Source organism: Macrotis lagotis, chromosome X, assembly GCF_037893015.1.
Source record: "Macrotis lagotis isolate mMagLag1 chromosome X, bilby.v1.9.chrom.fasta, whole genome shotgun sequence".
Lineage (NCBI taxonomy): Eukaryota > Metazoa > Chordata > Mammalia > Peramelemorphia > Peramelidae > Macrotis > Macrotis lagotis.
This window is the reverse complement of record NC_133666.1, coordinates 427,283,565-427,305,294: the sequence shown is the minus strand read 5'-3', so window position 1 is coordinate 427,305,294 and position 21,730 is coordinate 427,283,565. Positions and strand designations below refer to the sequence as shown.

The 21,730-nt window shown below is 35.6% G+C and overlaps 1 long non-coding RNA gene and 2 pseudogenes across 1 annotated transcript; 2 read left to right on the top strand and 1 right to left on the bottom strand.

Moving 5' to 3' along the window:
* Positions 1-309: 309 nt before the first annotated feature.
* On the bottom strand, positions 310-8,004 carry LOC141502623 (uncharacterized). The gene is made up of 5 exons (XR_012472604.1): positions 7,919-8,004; positions 7,051-7,146; positions 1,838-1,932; positions 1,522-1,579; positions 310-450 (listed from the first exon to the last, which is right to left on the bottom strand). It is a non-coding gene; the product is annotated as an uncharacterized LOC141502623 (long non-coding RNA).
* LOC141503529 (NADH dehydrogenase [ubiquinone] 1 alpha subcomplex subunit 12 pseudogene) lies at positions 3,516-4,010 on the top strand (annotated as a pseudogene).
* Positions 8,005-14,494: 6,490 nt separating the features above from the next.
* On the top strand, positions 14,495-15,429 carry LOC141499939 (F-actin-capping protein subunit alpha-1-like; annotated as a pseudogene).
* The last annotated feature ends 6,301 nt before the right edge of the window (positions 15,430-21,730 follow it).

The window sequence follows — 21,730 nt, the reverse complement described above, 5'->3', positions numbered from 1 at the left end:
TTCTGATGTATTTTTCTAGTTGTTTGGAGGAGAACTTGGAAGGCTTTAGAAGGTTCCTTCCTAACTCCACCATCTTGACACAGAAGTCTGTTTTTCCTTCATTTGTACCTAAAAACATAATAGCTCTTACAAATTGAAATAATCACTACAGTATATGAGTTAAGAGAAAGAAAGGGACTCTTGACAGACACAAATGGGTTTCCTTCCCACTAAAACACCCAAAATTACATAAACATTTGCTCTTTAGAAATAATTATTAACAGGGTTAACAGAAGGAAAAGACTACTTTTTTGAATATTTTATGTGCAATCGAGAGGTAATGTGGAGTAGCGAATTGATAGCTGTCCATAGTCTAGCCAAGAAGATCAAGGTTCTTCTAGTCGAGCCTTAGGCATATACTATCTGTATGACTCCAAGCAGGTCACTCAAACTCTCAGAGCTCCAAGGATCCTAAGATTAGAAGTTGCAGAGAAGGTGGTTACTTGCTTCAGTAGATGATGTTTCTCTTCCTGAGTTCCCTATATCACTGAAATTCAAATTCCTATTTCCGTTGGTACACAGCTATCATTGTTAATGGGGATGACTGAGACAATAAATTGGGGTGACTGAGATAATAAATCACCCATTCCACTTAAATACCATACTTTGATCAGATGAAAACATGTACTGATCAATTCAATCTGAGATGTTAACATTTGGACACCTCTTTTGGTAGGACAGGAAACCTATTCAATTGTTAAGGGATTTGGTCACATTCTGTAAGGCCTGCATAAAGCCAGTGAGCTAGTTTGAGCCTAGCAATGGAGAGGAGAGCAGCACTAGGTGGTACAGTGGATAGACTGTTGGGTCTAGACTCAGGAAAACTCATCTTTCTGAGTTCAAATCCAGCCTCTTACTAGTTGTGTAGCCCTGGGCAAGTCACTTAACCTTATTTGCCTCCCCTCATCTGGAAAATGAACTGGTAACGAAAATGGCAAACCACTCTAGTTTCTTTGTCAAGAAAACTCCAAATAGAGCCATAAGGAATCAGATATGACTGAAAAACTATTGGACAGTAAAACTAGAGAGGAAGGAATGGAGACCTCAAGAAGTGAGGCAGAAAGAAACAGCAGCACAGGGACAACAGGAAAAAGGAGAAAGAAAAGTAGAACTGAGTTGCAGCAAAAAGAAAGAGGGGTGGAGGGGTGGAGGGAGAGAGAGGAAGAGAGGAAGAGAGGAAGAGAGGAAGAGTGGGAGAAGGAGAGGGAGAAGGAAAGGGAGATTAAGCAGAATCACCTGAGTCTTATTGTAGTCTGAGCAAAAGGCGCAGGTTTAGAAACTTCATTTGTCAAATCTCAATTCCTGAGAGAAGTTCTGAGAAAAGACGGGCTCTTTTACCCTTTCTTCACCTAATGACCTTCCATTAAAAGACACTGGAACATGTTCTTTACCAAACATTTCCAGTAATCTAAATCCTGCCTCAAGTTGCCAAGGGTTAACTAGATATAAATATAATTTTAAAGAAGGGGAAAAAAATCATACCTCTGCTTCAGTCTTAGTCGTACCAGGAACTCTGAGAGATTGGGATTTTATAAACTCCCTAAGGCAAAAAAGAGGGAACCATGTGAAGCTGAAGGGCCATTATATTGTCCTCAGAATTATAACAAGCTAATGATTATGACAAGGTATAACAGATTATATCTCCAGACACAAAAGAGGAGAGAACAATGACAAATCTTTTCTCATTTGCACTCACCTCAGTGATATCACCACCACCACCTCCACTACCACTACTTCTACTAGTAATAATAATAACAGCAAGACAACAACATATGGCTCTTTAAAATTTGCAAAGTACCTGATACACAGGAGTTCTTGTTCATGTATGAGATGAATTCAGTAATCTCCAATTCAGGGATCTAAAATTCTGGAATTCTGTGATTCTATGAAAGACTGAGAATGAAGGAATTTTCTGGTTAACTTAAAAAAGAAAACAGGAAAATGAATATGGAATTGTCATTTCTAATGCTTAATCTTTGCACTTGAATCCAAATCTGAATTTATTCCAGAGGAATTTTCTATTCCCTTACCATTCCAATTTAGTCAGTCAATAATCATTAAGTACTTACTATGTGCTAAGTTAAGATGGGGATACAAAGAAAGAAAAAAGATAGTCCCATCTCTCAAAAAGCTCCCAGTCTAATGAAGAGAGAACTATGTATAAATATTATTATATTTATATATTTATTTTATATTATTATTAAATTATATTGTTAAATATATTTATATATATAATACAAGATAAACTGGAAATAATCTTAGAGGGGAAAAAACACTAAAATTAAGAGGGATTAAGAAAGGTTTCTCACAAAAGATGAGATTTTTTTTCTAGGATTTGAAGAAATCCAGAGAAGTCAGGAGATAGAGTAATATAATGTCTTCCTTCCTCCTGTAGGATTCTTTCTACCACCTGAGACATTCACTCTTAATTTGAGAACTATCTCTTTTATTAGATCCAGATCCAAATACTTCACCCCTGAGGGGTCAGTTTTATCATTGCATGTACCATCTTTTCTAAAGCAGATTTTTAAGCCCTTTGCATCCTTAAAAGTGGTCATGGCCAAAAGTTCATCAATTTGTGACCAAAACTAATAATGACTCTCCAAATTTAGCTAGATTCTGCATCGACCATCATGCATGCTAACATCACTAAGGCTTCATTTCAAATCTTTCTAGCTTGGAAGAAGCTAACAGAGCTTGTATCACCATGGCTAAGCACTAAGTGCTCCCTTTTAGGATATGACATCATAGGAAATCTTTAGTTATGGGTGAGGTGCGAACAAATGAAAATTTAATAGAAAAACTGTATTTAACTTACTTGGGCCAATTCTTAGACCTAAAATAATAATATCCATAATGTATACCTTATTATCCCCCAAATGTTTTCCCTAGGGTTTATGCAGGTTCCCTGCACACAAAGGGAAACCAGACCCATTACTGAAAAAATTCAGTTTGTCCGAGAGGCAGTATCCACAGCAGGGAAAACAAAAAGAAAGAGAAAAGCTCATAAACAATGAAAACCTAATTGGCAATGAACCCCATATGTGAATCAGCTAAACATAATTAACAAAAAGCAATGAATATTAAAATGTTAATAGAAACTTCATTATTGGATCTAGTTTGTATCAAAATATTGATTCAAGTTTACTTAAAGTAATCATGTGCAAAGAAATTGTCCTTCTAATGTCCCATTAATCTTCAGTGAATTAAGAATGAGAAATTACTTCTTAAGGTAAGAATATGACCATAAGAATATCTCTTTGGAAAAAAAGAGCAAAAACAGAAATCATTAATATTTAAAAAATGCAAATAAAGCACACCAGAAAGCAAAGTTTTCTCAACATTGAGATCAACAAATAGATCTGGAAATGGGGGGAAAAGGCATTCTCATGGAATTTTAAAGTTGGAAAGGGTCTTAGAATAATCATTATGAGTACTGCCACTTTCAGTGTGGAGGCAGCCATTGTGGGGGCTGGATGGAGTACCTGCAGGTGCTGAGCAAGGGCTTAGGCCAGGTTAGCAGGCACAGAGGCATTTTTGACTACCTGCACCAGCTCTTCAGAATAAATGATGTGAGGGCTGGCACATAAGTAGGGGAAGACAAATATGGAAACAAATATTATGAAGACAAGAAGCAGTTTTTTTGGTCATCATCAATGGGTTATCTATACTACTGAAATGAATGGCAAAAATACATTCTGGGGTGTGGATGGAATCACCCTGAATGGCACCAGTGGCTCCACTGCATGACTGAGGACTTTCCAACAACTGTCCCACCCACTCCTTGTAAGTTCATCTGCAAGAACCACAAATTCAACCTGAGTGGTACCCCCAAGCAGTACGTTCCCTACCCCACTATTAGGAAGAAGATTCAAGAATGGGTCCCGCCTTCAACATCCTACAAAGACCCAGCTTTGTCAGATGATATCAGGTGCCTGTGTAGATTATATATTTGGTGGCTAAATCCTTAATAAAGTTGCATTGTGTCTTCCAAAAAAAGAATAATATTATCATTTATATTAAAAACAACAATAGTTGATATTCATATAGCATTTCAATGTTTTTAAGGCATTTGACATATCTATTTCAACCTGATGCTCACAACACTAAGTAGGTATTGTTGTTATCCCTATTTTGCAGATGAGAAAACTAAGCCTAGAGAGAGAAAGTGACTTACCCTGTTCACTGAGTTGGTAGATAACTAAGGTAGAATTCAAACCTAGGTCAAGATATGTTGTACAAACTTTCCTTCTTACAGATGAGGAAGCTGAGGCCCATCAAGGTTAAATGACTGAACCAAGATTGAACAACTGGAGTTTTTTCCACAATGTCAGACATACATACATACATACATACATACATATATAAAACATATATGTACATATATAAATAATATAGAAACAGTCCTTTCCTGACAGATAGCAAGTTAAATGAGGAGCCAGCATCTAGGAGGATTAGGAAAGACTTCACATAGAAAATGGCACTTGAACAATTTCAAAACAAAGGAATTCCAAGAAGTAAGGTAGAAGTGTCTTATAAAAATAAAAGATAGTCAGTGCAACGATGCAGACATGAAAGATATTTCATGAAGCAGAAAAGTGAACTAATACATTTTTCAAAGTTTCAAGGCAAAAGTCTAAAACAAACAAATCTTGATTTGTTTTAATACCTCTATATACCTCCTCTAGAGATGGAAAATTCCTCTTTAAAGCAAGCAGTCCAATAATGATGGTACTGCCTCAAAGTCAAACAACAATAAGTGTACTATAGGTCCAAGGACTTTCAATATCTTTCAATATTTCCTTTGAATCTTTAGCTATGGGGCTCACCACTCAGATGCTGCTGCTATTGATAGGCACAATAGGAACAGTGAGAATGAGTCTTTTGTTTCTCATTTCATACCACATAAAGAGAAGGGAGAAACCAGACAGTGACCATTCATAAGTACATGCTACATACCCAGGACTCTAAGTCATAGCAATGAGAGGAAAACTAAAGGATAAGGACATAGTGCTGTTGGCTTTAAGTTAAAAATAAATAGGCTAATGAACTGATGCTGAGTGAGATGAGCAGAACCAGAAGAACACTGTATACCCTAACAGCAACGCAGGGATAATGATCAACCTTAATGGACTTGCTCATTCCATCACTGCAACAATCAGGCACAATTTTGGGCTATCCACGATGAAGAATACCATCTGTATCCAGAGAAAGAATTGTGGAGTTTGAACAAAGACCAAAGACTATTACCTTCAATTTAAAAAAAAAAAAACTGTTATCTTATTATGTAATTTTGCTATCTCTTATACTTTATTTTTTTCCTTAAGGATATGATTTCTCTCTTATCACATTCAACTTAGATCAATGTATACCATGGAAACAATGTAAAGACTAACAGACTGCCTTCTGTGGGGGGGTGGGGGGAGGGAAGCAAGATTAGGGGGGGAAATTGTAAAATTCAAAATAAATAAATTTTTAAAAAAGAATAAATAGGCTGCATGTCTTTTATCCAAGATAATGCACTGAGAAAAGATAGATTGAACAGGAAAATCTTGTATCTTCAGATTTTTGCATCATTGGATGTGGGATGGATTTTAGTAACTTATCAAATCAGCTACTTATCAATAATATACCTTTTGAGGGAAAAAAATTCAAGGAAAAGACTGAGTGGGGTAGAAGAATTTTTTCAGAAAACATTTTTCCTCATTGTTTAAAAATGACAATGGATGTCAAAATGAATCCACATGCTTCATCCCATTCAGTTCTCTTTTTCCCCCTCTTTTAAAAAAATGAATCAAGGAAAGGTGAAACATTGCCAAATTTAGGATGTATTTGTTTCTATTGCTGAAAGAATAAGAGTTAAACTGAAGGACTTTGTTCCTTGTCCCTGAGGTAAGGATTCCACCAGGGTACAAACAGGTTTAATGTTGGGGTCTTCAAAGCAATTTCTGGAAAAGAACTTTTGTGTGACCCATTTCCTTAGTTACAAAGTGACTAATAGTGTAAAATTGTCTATTAATAAAGCTGTAAAGAGTGAAGGCAACTGTCCATTCAACTGACTTTAGGCACAGTCTGTCATTCAGTCAATAGTAAATAATCATTTAAATACTTTCATTTTGTCAAGAACTGGAAATACAAATACAAGCCTAAAGACATTCCCTGCTTTCAAGGAACGTAAATTCTAAATGTCATAGACAACACAGAAAAAGGAAACTAAATAGGAGAAGGATGACAAGGGAGAGGGAAAGAGACTGTATGGAAAGAATCCCTTTGCATTTCTCCAAAAGATGTTTGCATTGCTTTCCCTGACTCATCTCTTCTCTTTCTAGTCCATTCTCTATTCTCTTCCTTCTTGTCATACTTACCTTTTTTTTTCTATTCCTCACACAAGGCACTCCATCTTCTGTTTATGAAGAACTCACACAATACCATGGAAACAATGTGAAAACTAACAGACTGCCTTCTGAGTGAGAGGGGTGGGGGCAGGGAAGCAAGAAAGGAAAAATTGTAAAGCTCAGAATAAATAAAATCTTTCTTTAAAAAAAAATCACACAGAGAAAGCATTCACATGTTGGTCAGGAGAAGTAAAACAAGGACACTATCAAGGCCTCTCTTAAGAACTTGGAAATGGATTGCATGACATGGGAGACACTGGCATAGGACCACCCAACATGGCTTACCATCATCAATGAAGGTGCTGGGCTCAATGAGCAAAGTAGAACTGAAGTAGCTCAAAGAAAAAACAAAATGCACAAATTTAGAGAATCCACCCAAAATGTGCTCATGGACTATTTGTGCCTGACCTATGGTAGAGCATATTGCCATGATCAGCCATAGTCAGACACACTACCTATTGACTCTAACATAGTTTGTCATTTTGGTCATTTTGTCATTTGTCACTGAGAATAGAAAACAACAATCACTCTTTGCCTTTGTTTTGGTTGTCTCTAAGGCTTAAATACACTCCCTCTTTACCCTCTCTGGAAATCCCAAGTTTCCTTCAAGACTCACCTCAAGTCTTTTCTTCTTCATGAGGTCTTTCACTGTTCTATTGTAGCCATCCCTTCAAAAAATCACCTTGTGCCTATTTGTGCAAATCTATGTAATCTTAAAAAAATGAAATGCTAATTTCCCCACAAAGATTGGGGTGTTGTCCCCACTTTATGTTCCTTAATTAGGCCTTTGGTTTGAACTAAGCTTTGAACTGGGGGACTGCCTTAAATAAGACATTTGGCTTTTCTTTCTTCCAGTCTTCAATTTTTAAGCCCACCCTTCCACCCCAGCACCTTAGAGAAGATTTTACTTATAGTGTAAGGTGTCAGAGATGTCATACATGTGATTAGGTCTCATTTAAGACCCACAACACTCCTTAATGAGGTCAGCCATATTAAAAATGTCATTGGAAATAAATAACGATGTAAATAAAAATACATTATAGTATGGATAATGTTAATTTGTGGTTTTCTGAGTCAATATGAGGGTCATGTCTCTGAGTTTGACACCAGTGCCTTAAGTTAAAGCCCACATCTAGGGCCCCACTCTCAGAAAAAGAAGGAATAATGAATCAAATACGAATCAAATATGACTGACTATAAATCAAATATGGAACAGGAAACTAATTCTTATTCACAAATATGGAACTATGAACTATGAATCAAATATGGAATAGAAACTAATTCCTATATACAAATATGTAACAGGAAACATTCTTATACACAAAGAAAATGCTAAAAATACAGGACAATCACAAGTGATTATTTGACAAAAATAAACTTAAAATAATTCAATAACTTAAAACTATTGTTATAATCTGTTAGAAAACTGATATTTAAATCCTATATAAAGTACTGTGCAGATCTGCTAAAAACTCATTTTATACTTTTACTTAGTAGTGTCCTGTCCAATCCATTCTAGCTAAATTCTGCTGGTAAAAACAGTCAGACTTGGACCACTCTTCTTATCAGGGGCTATTCTCTCTAAGAGCACTGGAATAGAAATTAGAACTCTCTTCCTATTGCATCATTCAACTCTGACCCAGTGGAATTTCCAACCTCCTCAATTCCCCTCCAAGCCTAAATACATCTCAGGATAGGTACATATATGCCCAAGACCATGGAAGAACATTAAAGAGATAACCCAAATCAAACCCAGTCTTACCTGGACAATGTGTGCTTTAGATGTCACATACTCACAGAGGGTGAGAGATAGGGACTAGCATCCCTCTCCTATCCTCCCTTTTCAGGAAGTAGTTCAAAATGATATTAATGCAATTTGTAGCCAACAAGAAAAGAGATGCTGAAGAGTTTGGGAGCTCCCTATTGTATATTCAGTCACCAGCTCCTCCACCTCTGCAATCAATAGGAGGATTCTTTATCATGTTATGAAAACCTTTTAGCCCTGAGTCAAATATGGCCAGAAACAGTTCACAAAGTTCACAAAGGTCCCAAAATACTAAGAATGGCAACTCTAAGTACACTCAATATGATGTCTCCTGTGGGCCAATTCAACCTTGTTATAACTATATATGTACATGTTGTCTATTCCCCAGCTAGACTGCAAACTCCTTGAGAGTAGTTACTGACTTTCCTTTTGCTTTTGTATAACCAGAACCCATCACACTAATTGGTACACAGTATATACTTTTTTGGTGATAGCAAAGAATTGGAAATTATGGGAATATCCATCAGCTGGGGAATGGTCAAAGAGGATGTGATATATGATTGTGTAGAATACCATTGTTCTGTAAGAAATGACAAGCAGGATTTCAGAAAACCTGGAAAGACTTGCATGAATTGATACAAAGTAAAGTGAACAAAAACAGTAGAACACTGCACACCATAACAGCAATATTGTATGATAAAGACTGTGAATGACATCTATTCTCAACAATGCAATGATCCAAGATAATTCCAAAGGTCTCATGAAAAAATGCTATCCACATCCAGAGAAAGAATTGATGGTGTCTAAATGCAGATTAAAGGATACTATTTTTCACTTTGCTTTTTTCATTTTATTTTCTTTTTGGTCTGCTTTCACAACATGACTAATATAAAAATATATTTCACATGAGCATACATGTATAACCTATATCAAATTCCATCTCAGGGAAGGGGAAGGGAGAAAGGAAAGAGAGAATTTGAAAGGCAAATTTTTTAAAACTTGTTAAACATTGTCTTTACATATAATTGGGAAAATTAAATATTATCTAATAAATAAATTAACAAATAATGAATGACTGCTGACTGATCAATTTGAGAAATAGGGAGATTTGTTTGTGTTTTCATTTTGTATGGAAGTAGCCTCAGAAAAATCACCCTCTCTAACAGCAGAAAAGAAAACAGTCTCCAGATTGAGTCCTAGTGCCATATATATATATATATATATATATATATATATATATATATATATATATATATATATGTATATACATATATATATATATATCCAATCATTTCATCAAAGTAACTAAATTTGATCTCTGAATAAAGATCCTGGCCCTCCCGAGCAACATTTTAAAAACTGTACCTTATACCACTGATATAGGTATCTATTGAGTGGGTAGTCAAATGTCAATGCATCAAAATTTTTGTTTTCTAGAATTTGTAGCTCCAGAGGAGTTAAAAAAAAATCAACAGGAGCATATCAAGTGCTTTATGTGCCTGGAACTTGCTATATGCTGCTAGGAACTGAGAATACAAACATAAATTAAGATTATCCTTGCTGGTTGCCTTGCAAAAACCTTAAAAAAAAAAAAAGATTATCCTTGCCCTCAAGGAGCTTGCAATCTAACTAAGGAAGATTGAATTGGTCTCTAGAGCAAATGAAAAAGTCCCTGCCACATAGGAACTTAAATTCCCCTAGGTGGGAAACAATGTATTCAATGACAACAAAATACAGAGTATCTTCTAAATAAAGCCACAGTTATTAAGTGGCAGGTATGCAGAGAGAGAGGAAAGGAGGACTATTACCAACTAAAAGAATCTGGAAAGATCTCTCAAAGGAGAAGGCAAAGACTTCTTGATCCCTCTGATTGAAAATGATGTCTTTCTCAAATTTCCTTCAACCACTTTGATCTTTTCCTTTATTCCCATCACATTCTGCCTTGACTTATATTTACTTGTTCATATATTATAATGCCCATCTTATAAACTTACTAAGTAGAGAGACTGGCATTTTTTTACCCAGCATCTAGCACAGTGCTTTTCACAGCACAGGCACTAAATAAAATTTTGCTGGATTGCATCTAATCTTTTTTTTAATTCTATTCTTTATCCTGATCCTAATTCTCTCTCCTTAGATGAGTGTACAATTGACTACTGTGGCTCATCATGGAGTGATTGCACTCAATTTTGGACTTACTGAACTGGATAAAGTTTGAGATGTGTGTCCTGTCAATCAGATGACAGATGATTTCTTACTTGATTTGCTCTTTTGAGTTTTCTCCATGGTAACTTTTATTTATTTAATCTTCATCTCCTTTCTTTATCAGGATCATTTTTTTCTCCTAAAGATTGAGAGGATACTCTCTTTGGGTTTTGACATTTTGAAAATTTTAGCAGACTGGATATTTTCCTCTATGAATTTATCCCTATCAGACTGATGCATGAGAGTTTTAAGAATTCAAAACCTCAACACTGCAAATATTCTTTTCACTGAGATCTATGGCAGCCCCCCCCCCCCGTTCCTTCCAATTCTGTGCGATTCATGTCCATCTCATTCCCTGAGGCCTAGAAAGAGATTCACATGATGAACTGAAGGCCTTCCTTAGGGACACCAATATAACAATAAGACTGTTCATTTATTGTCTTTTAATATCATATATCCAGATCATCTACTTTTCCTTGTTAATGTCTTTTACACTACTCTACTTGTCATCAGTTAATATTAATCACAACAATATTAATTTCTCCATTACTCTTTGTTTTACTTAGGACAAAAATGAGCAAACTTAGGACAAAGCAGGGAAGAAGGAAATATCTTCCATGAGAACTACATTGTCTTTTGGAGGATTCTTTGTTAATACTTACTTAAGACCTCCTAATTCTCCCTTCAATGAATTTAAAGCTGTTGAAGAAAGTTATAGAGAAAAAGATTCCTTTCAGCAACCTCATTTATCACAGTACAACCCACACTCATCATTGCTAGCTATATTATATGGGAAGGCTACTTCTTTTGGAGTGCAATTAAAGGTTCACCCTTAAATTACACTTACATAGAAAAGAAATGAGAGGTCAGGTTATTGACTTGCTTCTACTAGTACTTCTGAAAAATTGACCTCTTTTCCTAAGCTCTGTGGATGTAGCAATATCCAAGATTCCACTCTGCAATGTCCTGGATAGATTACATAATTTGCTTCTTAGTTTACTCACTCTCCACCTAAATGTAGAAACTGTGGATGTGGAAAGGATTAAATAGCACTGAGATAATTTCAATATTACTTAGCATTAAGAAAGTCAATTAATTACAGAAAAACAGCAGAAAGAAAAGGACCAATCTAGAAAGGGAATCAATACGATGACTAAATACTTTGAAGTAAAGCAAAAGTTGAAAACTGAGAAAGAGGAAAGGGTTACAAAAAATTCTACTAGAAATTATAAAAAATAAATTCCAGAAGTCACCAAAATGGGATTCATAAGAACAATAAAAGAACTTTAAAATGACATTTTAAAAATAAAGGTAGAAATTGGAAAATAGATTTAATAAAGAATAATTTTATATAAGAAAGTAGAAAATTTTAAAACAAATGACAAACTCTAAAAATAGATCCTTTGAAAACTAGAATGACTTGAAGTACAAAAAATGCTAACACAGAAGGAAAATGTATTGCCTTTTTATTCTTCTGAGATCAATGTATTATTCTCAGGCATATAATTTCTCTAAGAAAATTTTGTTTAAAAATTCAGGTTTGTGCTAGGAAATAGCTTGGAGACATTGAAAAAGTGACACTATTTTCCTAAAGTAATTCATTCAAATTTCTTCTATTTACATTGAAATCAGTATTGATTTGCAATGTCTGAAGGAGAGGCAGAGACAGCAAAGGGAGAAATCTTTAGCTAAATTCACTGCCATCTAACTTCATCTCAATTTGGGCTACATCCATTTTTCATCCACTTTGTTTTTCCATTAAAGGAAACTCTTTCAAAAAAAAAAAACACAAATTTGAAATGAAGCTGGTACTGAGTGGAGAAAAAAATAAAAGCAAGAATAATTGGATGAAAATTATGGGGCATATGAGAAACAAAATACTTTCCAGAAGATCAAAATTGCCTGCTGATCATTGATCTATATAGAAGAAGCATGAAATGTTAGAGTACTTAACTATAAATGAGAAAGACATGAGTTCAAATTTCTTTCCAAGCTTCTCTTTCCTCTTCAGGAAACAATACCTCAGAGGGTTATTGTGAGATCAAATAAAATAATGCATGCAAAGGAATTATCTAACTTTAAGTATTATATGAATTATTATTATTATTATTATTACATGAGAATTCTTCACTAGGAGAAAACATATACTGGCTATTATTATAAATAGATAATAATAAATAACAAATAGATAATAATAATAATAATAATAATATAATAAACATTCTAATTAGAAAATAAAAAGAACATTTGTTTAAATATTACCATTAATAATAAGATTAATGTTATTACATGTTTATATTTGTACATTGCTCTAGGGAATTAAAACCAGATAATATGGGGGTTTTTTTTCATTAAAATCTTACAAATTTTTTTTATTAAAACATTTAGTTAGGGTGACAGTGAGAAAAGAAGTCTAAAATTAGAGTGCCATTTTTACATTTCTGTTTTACCAAAGGCTTCACACTTTCCTCCAGATCTTTCCCCACATTTAATTATTCTTTTAACATCATAATAGTTCTCAACACTGTGAACAACCCTACCTTTTTTCTTCTTTCTGACAGGATTTTCTCTTCTTAATCACACACCTTCCCATTTTTTTTTCATTTAGAACAGGGATCATTGCTTCCAATTTGTGAATATGGAAAATTAAAAATCAGAGAAGTCTATGATTCCACTGACAATCTCACAGCAAATGAGGAAAAGACTATTGTCTACTGACTTTGAACTCTCTCTCAATCAATGAAATGTAACCAAAAGTAGAGGCTTAATCTAACATAATGTACATAATGTAATGTAATGATAAAGGGCTTCAGGAGGGTTATGAACATTGATTTCAGGTGCATCTAAAGTATCTCTGGACTCATCATACAAAGTTGTTAAGTATAGTATTATGAGGCCTTCCCCCCCACCCAGAATGAGTTTCATTTTGTATCCTAGGGACATGCCTATGTAAGCCTTATTTTAAAGCTTATTTTAAAGACTGTCAGATGGAAAAAAGATTAGGCTTGTTGTGCTTGGCTCTAGAGAAGTAATGGGCAGAAATTGCTGGGAGACTGATTTGGAATCTAAATTTCCTTAGAATCTCAGTTATACAAAAATAGAATGATTTTCCTCAGGAGCCAGTTGGGTTCCTTCCACTAATCTATGAACAAAAACTGGGTGACAGTTTTTCAGGTCCTTGATAGAGGGTATGTTCTATGTTGTAAGTTAACTCTGGGTAAGTCACTTCATCTCTGACACAGGCTTATGCAGTTTGTAACATTTGAATCCAGGTTTTCATAAATTCAAGACCAATGCTTTATCTACTGTGTCATGCTGATTTTCAAGGTCACATAACTAGTAAGGAGGATGTCCTGGATTTGAAATGATACTATCTGATTCCAGAGACAGTGTTCTACCCACTGCATTTGTAATAAAGAGTGTAATGGAAAGCACCAGGGCTTTTTCCTCAGTCCTGTATCGTGTAACATTTTGGAAAAAAGACAAAGAGAGCAGACTTATCAAAATTATAGATGACACTAAGTAGAGAGAGAAAGATAAAAATTTGAATGCAAATACAGAATACAAAACATGCTAATAAGATAGAAATTATGAGACAAATCTAATAAAATGACATTCTATAAAATCATATTCAGGTTCAAAAAAATCATTTTAGCAAGTATAAAATAGCAAAGGTACTGCTGGATCATAGTTTAGTTGAATAAGATGTGGGATTTGTAGGAGCCAGCAAGCTTAAAATAAATCAATAATGTGAAATGGCTGAAAAAAAGTTATATCAAGAGACAGTATAGAAAGCTGTTAAAAACCAGCATTCTGTTAATTCAAATCCAATTCTGGGACAAAATGAAGTAATTGTAAGTCATTTAACAGTAAACAAAGTGTTACTTTGTCCAAACAAAGCAAGCATATGCATTAAGGATACAGTGGTACTTATCTTCCATAGACACAGAAACTTTAGAATTCTTGTGGTCTTTGATCATCCAACAAATCAGAGGAGACCTTTCTTCCCTCAATCCTGACTCTATATGAGTGGGACTTTTATGCCTTGAGGGGATCAAGAAATGGCATAAAGAAATAGATGTAGCCCAAGATGACCGACTTCGAGGATCGGGTGTCGGATGAGGAGAAGGTATGGATAGCTGCCAAGTTCATAACTCATGCTCCCCCGGGAGAATTTAATGAAGTGTTTAATGATGTCCGGTTACTACTTAACAATGACAATCTTCTCAGGGAAGGGGCAGCTCATGCATTTGCCCAGTATAATATGAATCAGTTCACTCCAGTGAAAATAGAAGGATATGATGATCAGGTCTTAATTACAGAACATGGCGACCTGGGTAGTGGCAGGTTTTTAGAACCAAGAAATAAAGTTTCCTTTAAGTTTGATCACTTACAGAAAGAAGCGAGTGACCCCCAACCTGAGGACATAGATGGAGCTCTGAAGTCATGGAGGGAATCCTGTGACAGTTGCATTAAGGGCCTATGTGAAAGATCATTATTCCAACAGCTTCTGTACTGTTTATGCTAAAATTATAGATGGGCAGAAGACTATTATTGCCTGTATTGAGAGCCACCAATTTCAGCCTAAAAACTTCTGGAATGGTCGTTGGAGATCAGAGTGGAAGTTTACCATCACCCCACCTACAGCTCAGGTGGTTGGAGTGCTAAAGATTCAGGTCCATTACTATGAAGATGGTAATGTTCAGTTGGTTAGTCACAAAGATGTACAGGATTCAGTAACTGTTACTGATGATGTACAAACTGCCAAGGAATTTATTAAAATCATAGAACATGCTGAAAATGAATATCAGACTGCAATTAGTAAGAATTATCAGACAATGTCGGACACCACATTCAAGGCCTTGCACAGGCAGCTTCCAGTCACCCAAACCAAAATCTACTGGAACAAAATACTCAGCTACAAGACTGGCAAAGAAATGCAAAATGCTTAAGTCTGGATGTGAAATTCTCTGATTGTAACATGCAAAAAAGAAGAAGAAAGGGGAAAAAATGATTCAAAGTTTGGTCTTATAAATAGGTGGTTTATAAATAAGTGCAATTTTTTGCTAGGGCTTTCAAAGTTAACAGGTTTTCTAGTCTCTTGGAATACTATTGAACCAATAGTGTTTGTCTTGATGTTTTTTTTGTGTGGTCCTTACCCTGTAACTTCCTATTGTGACTGTATCTACTTGTAGGATTATTTTTTATTCAATTATTTTTAACACTGAAAAAGAAAGAGAAAGAAATATGTCTTGGAATTTATGTACTGGTTAGAAAATTTCCTAACCATGAAAGCCCTCTCACAAACAGGCAGGTAATGTTTCCAATACTCTCCCACCCTTATGCTTAATAGCCCTCTGCTCTGGTACACCAGTGGTTTTTACTGATCAACCAATAGCTAAAGATGCTATGCTGCAAGATAAATCTACAGACATCCTTTCTCTTCTGACTGCTGATTGCCACTTCATGGCATACTGGTAGCTGTAGATTTTTAAATATTTGGAATGGGGTTTGTAAGGTCCCTTTGGTAGAAAAGGGTTTTCTAGAATTCCATAATGACCAGCTTCTCTGGAGAAAATTTGGGGGTTTTGTGTTGTTTATTTTTTAATCCAAAGACTTGAACCACATTCCCTCCAAGTGAACTTGTTTGCTTTCTTCTTTTTTTTTCAAAAATTCCCTTCCCTCCAATAACTTGGTTGTTATAGGCATCTGCATTTTTAGAATATAGTTACCCCATTTATATATTTTTTTATATTCAAGAACTGCTGACACAGTCTGGATGTAGAAGAATAAACATTAAAACTTGAAAAATGCAGATGCCTAATGAATAATAGGCATATTGTGCTTTAATGCTTTGTGGCAGATTTACTAGACTTTGTACTGTAAATGTATGAATCAGACAAGTGCATAAATCACAAATAAAAACAAAAAAAGATTTGCACCAAAGTGAGAAAATTAACTTCTAAGCAGTGTCTTTCTGTTGTTACCTGTTTCTTAATGTATTTAAAGGGAACACTGGCAATTCACTCTAAATGGTTTGTAAAACTTGTTTGACATTCTTCTTCATTCCTGCCTGCCAAGAACTTAAGTTAGACTGTGATGCAGCAGCCCTTCCAGGAGAGTGAGTGAAGGTATGTGTTCCATAGATCTCAAAACACAGGGACACCATGGATTTGCTATAGCTAGTATCTGAACTATGTATGGTGAATTCATTCTACATTGTTTACACTTAGGTGACCAGGCCTTAACATGAGGTCATTTTTTTTAAACCAAGTGCTGTCTTCCTATCTCCAAATATTCATTGAAGAGGAGACTGTTTGTGCTTAAAATGACATTGTTTTTGTTCAGTAACATGATTAATAAGCAAGAGCGTTTCCAAAGTGTCCCGTTACTTATGTAAACCTTTTTTTCCAAAATAAAGTATATTTGAATTATTTGCCATTCATAATATCCATCCATATTACAAAATCTTCTGTACCTACTAGTAGAAAGAAATACAATGGTTTTGTTCTTAAAAAAAGAAAAGAAAAAAAGAAATAGATGTATGACTGGAAAAGAAGGTGACCCCATCATATGTGAAAAGATAATTAACAGAAAACCTATAGATTCATTGTCATCTACACAATATCAAGAAATCTACAAGGAAGGTCTCAGCATAATGAGTGAAGGTTTTGTGTAGGTTATATATAGTAATTGCTCAGATTATTGGTGGATAACTTGCAATTAGCACCATTGGAGGAAACATTCAAAAGACAGAATTGCAGTTGCATCAAAATAATGATATTTTTATGCAATAAACCCTTTTGTTATTGTCCTTGAATATATTCCTGTATTTCCTACATTATTATCTCTGTTAAGATTCAAAAAATCTTTTTTTGACAATCTATTATATGCTATTCTAATTAGGTTCATTACAAATTTATTTTATACAAACTTAATTCACTATTCCACTTAACTCACTATTCCACTCTCCACAATGGTTCTTCCAAATCTTTTCATCCTTCCTCAGATCTCCCAAACTCTTTTTCCCCCTCACCATTTCTTTTTTTTTTCTTTTTTTTTTAGGTTTTTGCAAGGCAAATGGGGTTAAGGTTAAGAGGCTTGCCCAAGGCCACACAGCTAGGTAATTATTAAGTGTCTGAGGTCAAATTTGAATTCAGGTACTTCTGGCTCCAGGGCCAGTGCTCTATCCACTGCGGCACCTAGCCTCCCTGTGCCCTCTCCGTTTCAACTGAGAATCTTGCCCTTATACTTTAAAGGGAAAAAAATGAGGCCATTTGCTATGAGCTCCCTTTTCTTCTCTCTTCGTTATGTCATATTAATCATAAGCCTTTTGCCACTAACTTGTCTCACAAAAAAAAAAGGTGTTTGTGGGTGGGGTAGCTAGGTGGCACAGTGGAGAGAGCACCAGCTCTGGAGTCAAGAGAACCTGAGTTCAAATCCAGCCTCAGACACACAATATCTACCTAGCTGTGTGATCTTAGGCTAGTCATTTAACCCCATTGTCTTGCAAAAAAAAAAAAAAGGTGGTTCTACTCCTTGCTAAGGCAAACCTCTCTACCTTCACAAGAGGATCCTATTCCAACTCATCTCCTCCAACAGACCGCTCCCTCCATCATCCCTACTGTGTCACTCATCTTGAATCTCAATCTAGTGAATCTTTCCCTACTCCCTACAAACATGCCTCCCAATGTCTCCCAAATACAAATAACTCTTGCATCTATCATCCTATATCTCTTTTTGCCTTTTTTATGACTAAACTGCTTGAAAAGATTGTCTATAGTAAGAATCTCCATTATTTTCTTCCTCTTCCTCTCTTCTTAAGCTTTTATAATACTTTTTTCTTCATCATTCCACTGAAACTGCTGTCTACAAAGCTACAAATAATTGCTAGGCCCAATGTCTTTTTCTCAATTCTCATTCTCCCAACTTTTCTTCAGCCTTTGAGACTGCTGATACTCTCGTCTCTCTAGATTTTTAGTATACCATTCTCTCCTGGTTGTCTTCCAACTTATAAAATCACTCTTTCTCAGTTTCCTTTGCTCTATCCTTATCCAGATGATGTTCTCTAAGCACGATTATTCCATGGGGTTCCCAGGCCTCATCTTCTTCTCCCTTTATATGACTTCACTTGATAATGTCATCAAATCCTATAGATTTAATTATCATCTCTATATTGATAATTTTAGTAGTTATATGCAGTGTCTGAGGCCAGATTTGAATTCAGGTCCTCCTGACTCTAGGATCAGTGCTCTACCCACTGAGTAACCTAGCTGCCCCTATATTGACAATTCTAAAAAAAAAAAAATCTAACCATTTTACCCAAACCATTATTGTATGAGAGACCTCCAGTTTCATATTTCCAACTGCCTTTCCCCTTTCAGGTATTTCAATCTGAATGTACCATATCCAATAGTCTCCTAACTGTTCAACAAACAAGTTACTCCATATCTTTCCTCAATTCTGTCTAATGGATTCTTTGGCTTTGTTTAAATTCCAATTAAAATACCATTTTAACAGGAAGCTTTTCCCAACCACTCTTAATTCTAGCACCTTCCCTATCTTAATGACTTCCTATATGTTTTGCATGATTCATTAGTTTAATTTGCAGGCTTACTGTTTCCCCTCATTAAATTATGAGTTCCCTGAGGACAAGACCATCTTTTGCCCCTTTTTGCATTCCGACCATTTAGCATGAAGTATTGATTGAATGTCTGTCCTAATCTCCCTAATTGGAAGTGATTTCTCCCTCCTTGAATCTCACATTGTTCTATTTGGATCTCTCCTATGTATCTATAATATAGTTTGTATGACACACGTTTGAGTCTTATCTTATTCACCTGATGGATTGTAAACTCCTTGAAAGTAGAAACTGTGCCAAATTTTTTTTGCATCCTTAGTGCCTTTCACAGTGTTAAACCATAAACATTTATTCAACACCTACAATATGCCCGTCTATGCATTTAAGAAATGTTTATTGACAATTTATTATAATTTTTTCCATTTTTTGTTGAGAAGAGGAGTTAAAAATAGGAGTTAATAATAATGATGCTCAAATAGGGTCATTTTTTTAAATGCACAGAAAATAGGATGCAGCACAGATAAGCAATACAGTTTTGAAAATTATTTGAAGAATTGTAGAAATCTTTTTAAATTGTATGAAATGGAGATCAGAGTTTTATGAAGAATCTTCTATTGGTGTTTTGCATACATGAAGGGCCATTTTTTTGTTTTTAAGTTAGAATTTTAAGAAAAAATTATAAAAATGGAAATTTTTTATAATAGGGTAGGTGACTAGATCATCTCTGGGGGGAGTTTTAGCCCCAGATCTGTGATTCACAAAACTTTTATTTGGTATTTCAGCGATGGGTATATAGCTCTCCTTTTAAAAACAAAAATGTAAAATTAAGGTAAAATAAAGAGTTTAAATATTACTAAATTTTTTAGAAACTAGTGAGTTTTGGCTATGTAACCCAAATACAAGTAACTCATATAAGATGTCTATACATAAATATTTCTTTAGATATAGTAATTGCTAGATGTTTGTGTCTATTATACAGGCTTTCTTAAAAGGGATAAAATGATAGCACTTACATCCCAAAGTTATTCTGAGAGTAAAATGAGTTAACATTTGTAAAAGCATTTTGCAAAACTTAATGCGTTATATAAATAATGCTGCTGTTATTATAATATTCTATCTGCATTCAGACCTATAAAACAATGCTGGTACTACAAATTGCGAACTAGAAATAGCTTTGTCCTGGAGGACTAAATACCTGCACATCCTTTATTAAAATAAGATTCATTTCAAGATTCACCCTGACCCCAGTGCAATAGCTCATATGAGCTGCTTGGCAGAGTGCTGTGCCACTGGAAGTGATCATCTGAGTGACTCATGATTGCTTGAGGAAAGCTCATGGTGGGAGGCACTGATGAAGGAGCTGCATTAGCTCTGATGATGTATCAGGGCTGTGCTCCCTTCAGAAATTTCAGAATTCATTTAGTTTCCAGTCTGCTGCCTTCTGTTTACTTGGTTCAATAAGTCTAGGCTTCTCTTTAACATGGAAAATACATAAGAACCATGTATCATTTTTAATAAAGTGTAGAAATTATTTTTAAAAATAATTCCCATGGATAGTTATTTCACAATCTATTAGATCAATACCTGACCCTTACTTGATATTGATTGAATGTCTTTCCTAATCTCCCTAATTGGAAGTGATTTCTCCCTCCTTGAATCTCACATTGTTCTATTTGGATCTCTCCTAGGTATCTCTAATATAGTTTATATTACACATGTCTGAATCTTATCTTATTCACCTGATGAATTATAAACTCCTTGAAAGCAGAAACTGTGCCAAATATTTTTTTGCATCCTTAGTGCCTTTCACAGTGTTAAACAGTAAACATTTATTCAACACCTACAATATGCCAGTCTATGCTGGTTATAGATGCAAAAACATAGACAAAAGAAAGTCCTTACCCTCACAACCTAATAAGGGAGACATCAAACAATCAAATATGTGCAAACAAGTCATTCAGGAGAAATAAAAAAATAATTAAGAGATAAGGTACAAGAATAAAGGAATGAATGAGTAAAACAAGTAAGGCACTAGTATTAAAAAGAGATTGGTGGTCAGGGGGCAGAAGGAGAAGAGCCTCTCTTAGGTGCTCTCTTTCAAAAGCATTAAAATTATGACTCAAACTAAATTTTTGAGAGATAGAACCCACAGAAAGATCCAATGAGGCAATTCTCCAGCCCAAGGTAACCTGGAAAATAGTGGAAAAACTCTGTGCCATGGGGTTGAAGGGGTGGCCACGCCAGAGCAAAGGAACTTTAGCCTCCTGAGAACAGCCCCGGGCTCCTGGGAGTGGTGGCAACTGGCAGCAGAAGCAGTTTCCTTACCTGCACCCCAGGAAGCACCAAGTACCACTGGGAAGATCAGCAAGGAGACCTCTGCCAGAACAAATGCAAAGCCCAGGCCTTCAGCATGGCTGAGGCAGCCCAGATCCAGGAAACAGAGCAGGCCCTTGGAGTCACCCAGCAGTAGCTTCCAAGCAGCTGAGCCCTGAATGCTCAGCCGACCAAAGGTAAGGGAGTTGAGGGAGACTGCCAAGATCTGTCCTCTGTCCCTGGAACAGGACTGTGGCTGTGACCACATTCAGACCCTGGTTGCAGTCTAGGCCTCCCCCCATAGAGCAGGGACCCCCACACACACAGTCTCTGGGGCAGAGGGGTGAGCTTTTAGTCATTCACAGACCAGGAGAGCAGTCAGAGCCTCCACACTGAGTTCCTTGTGGGGGGGGTGGCCCAATAAAACTCAAG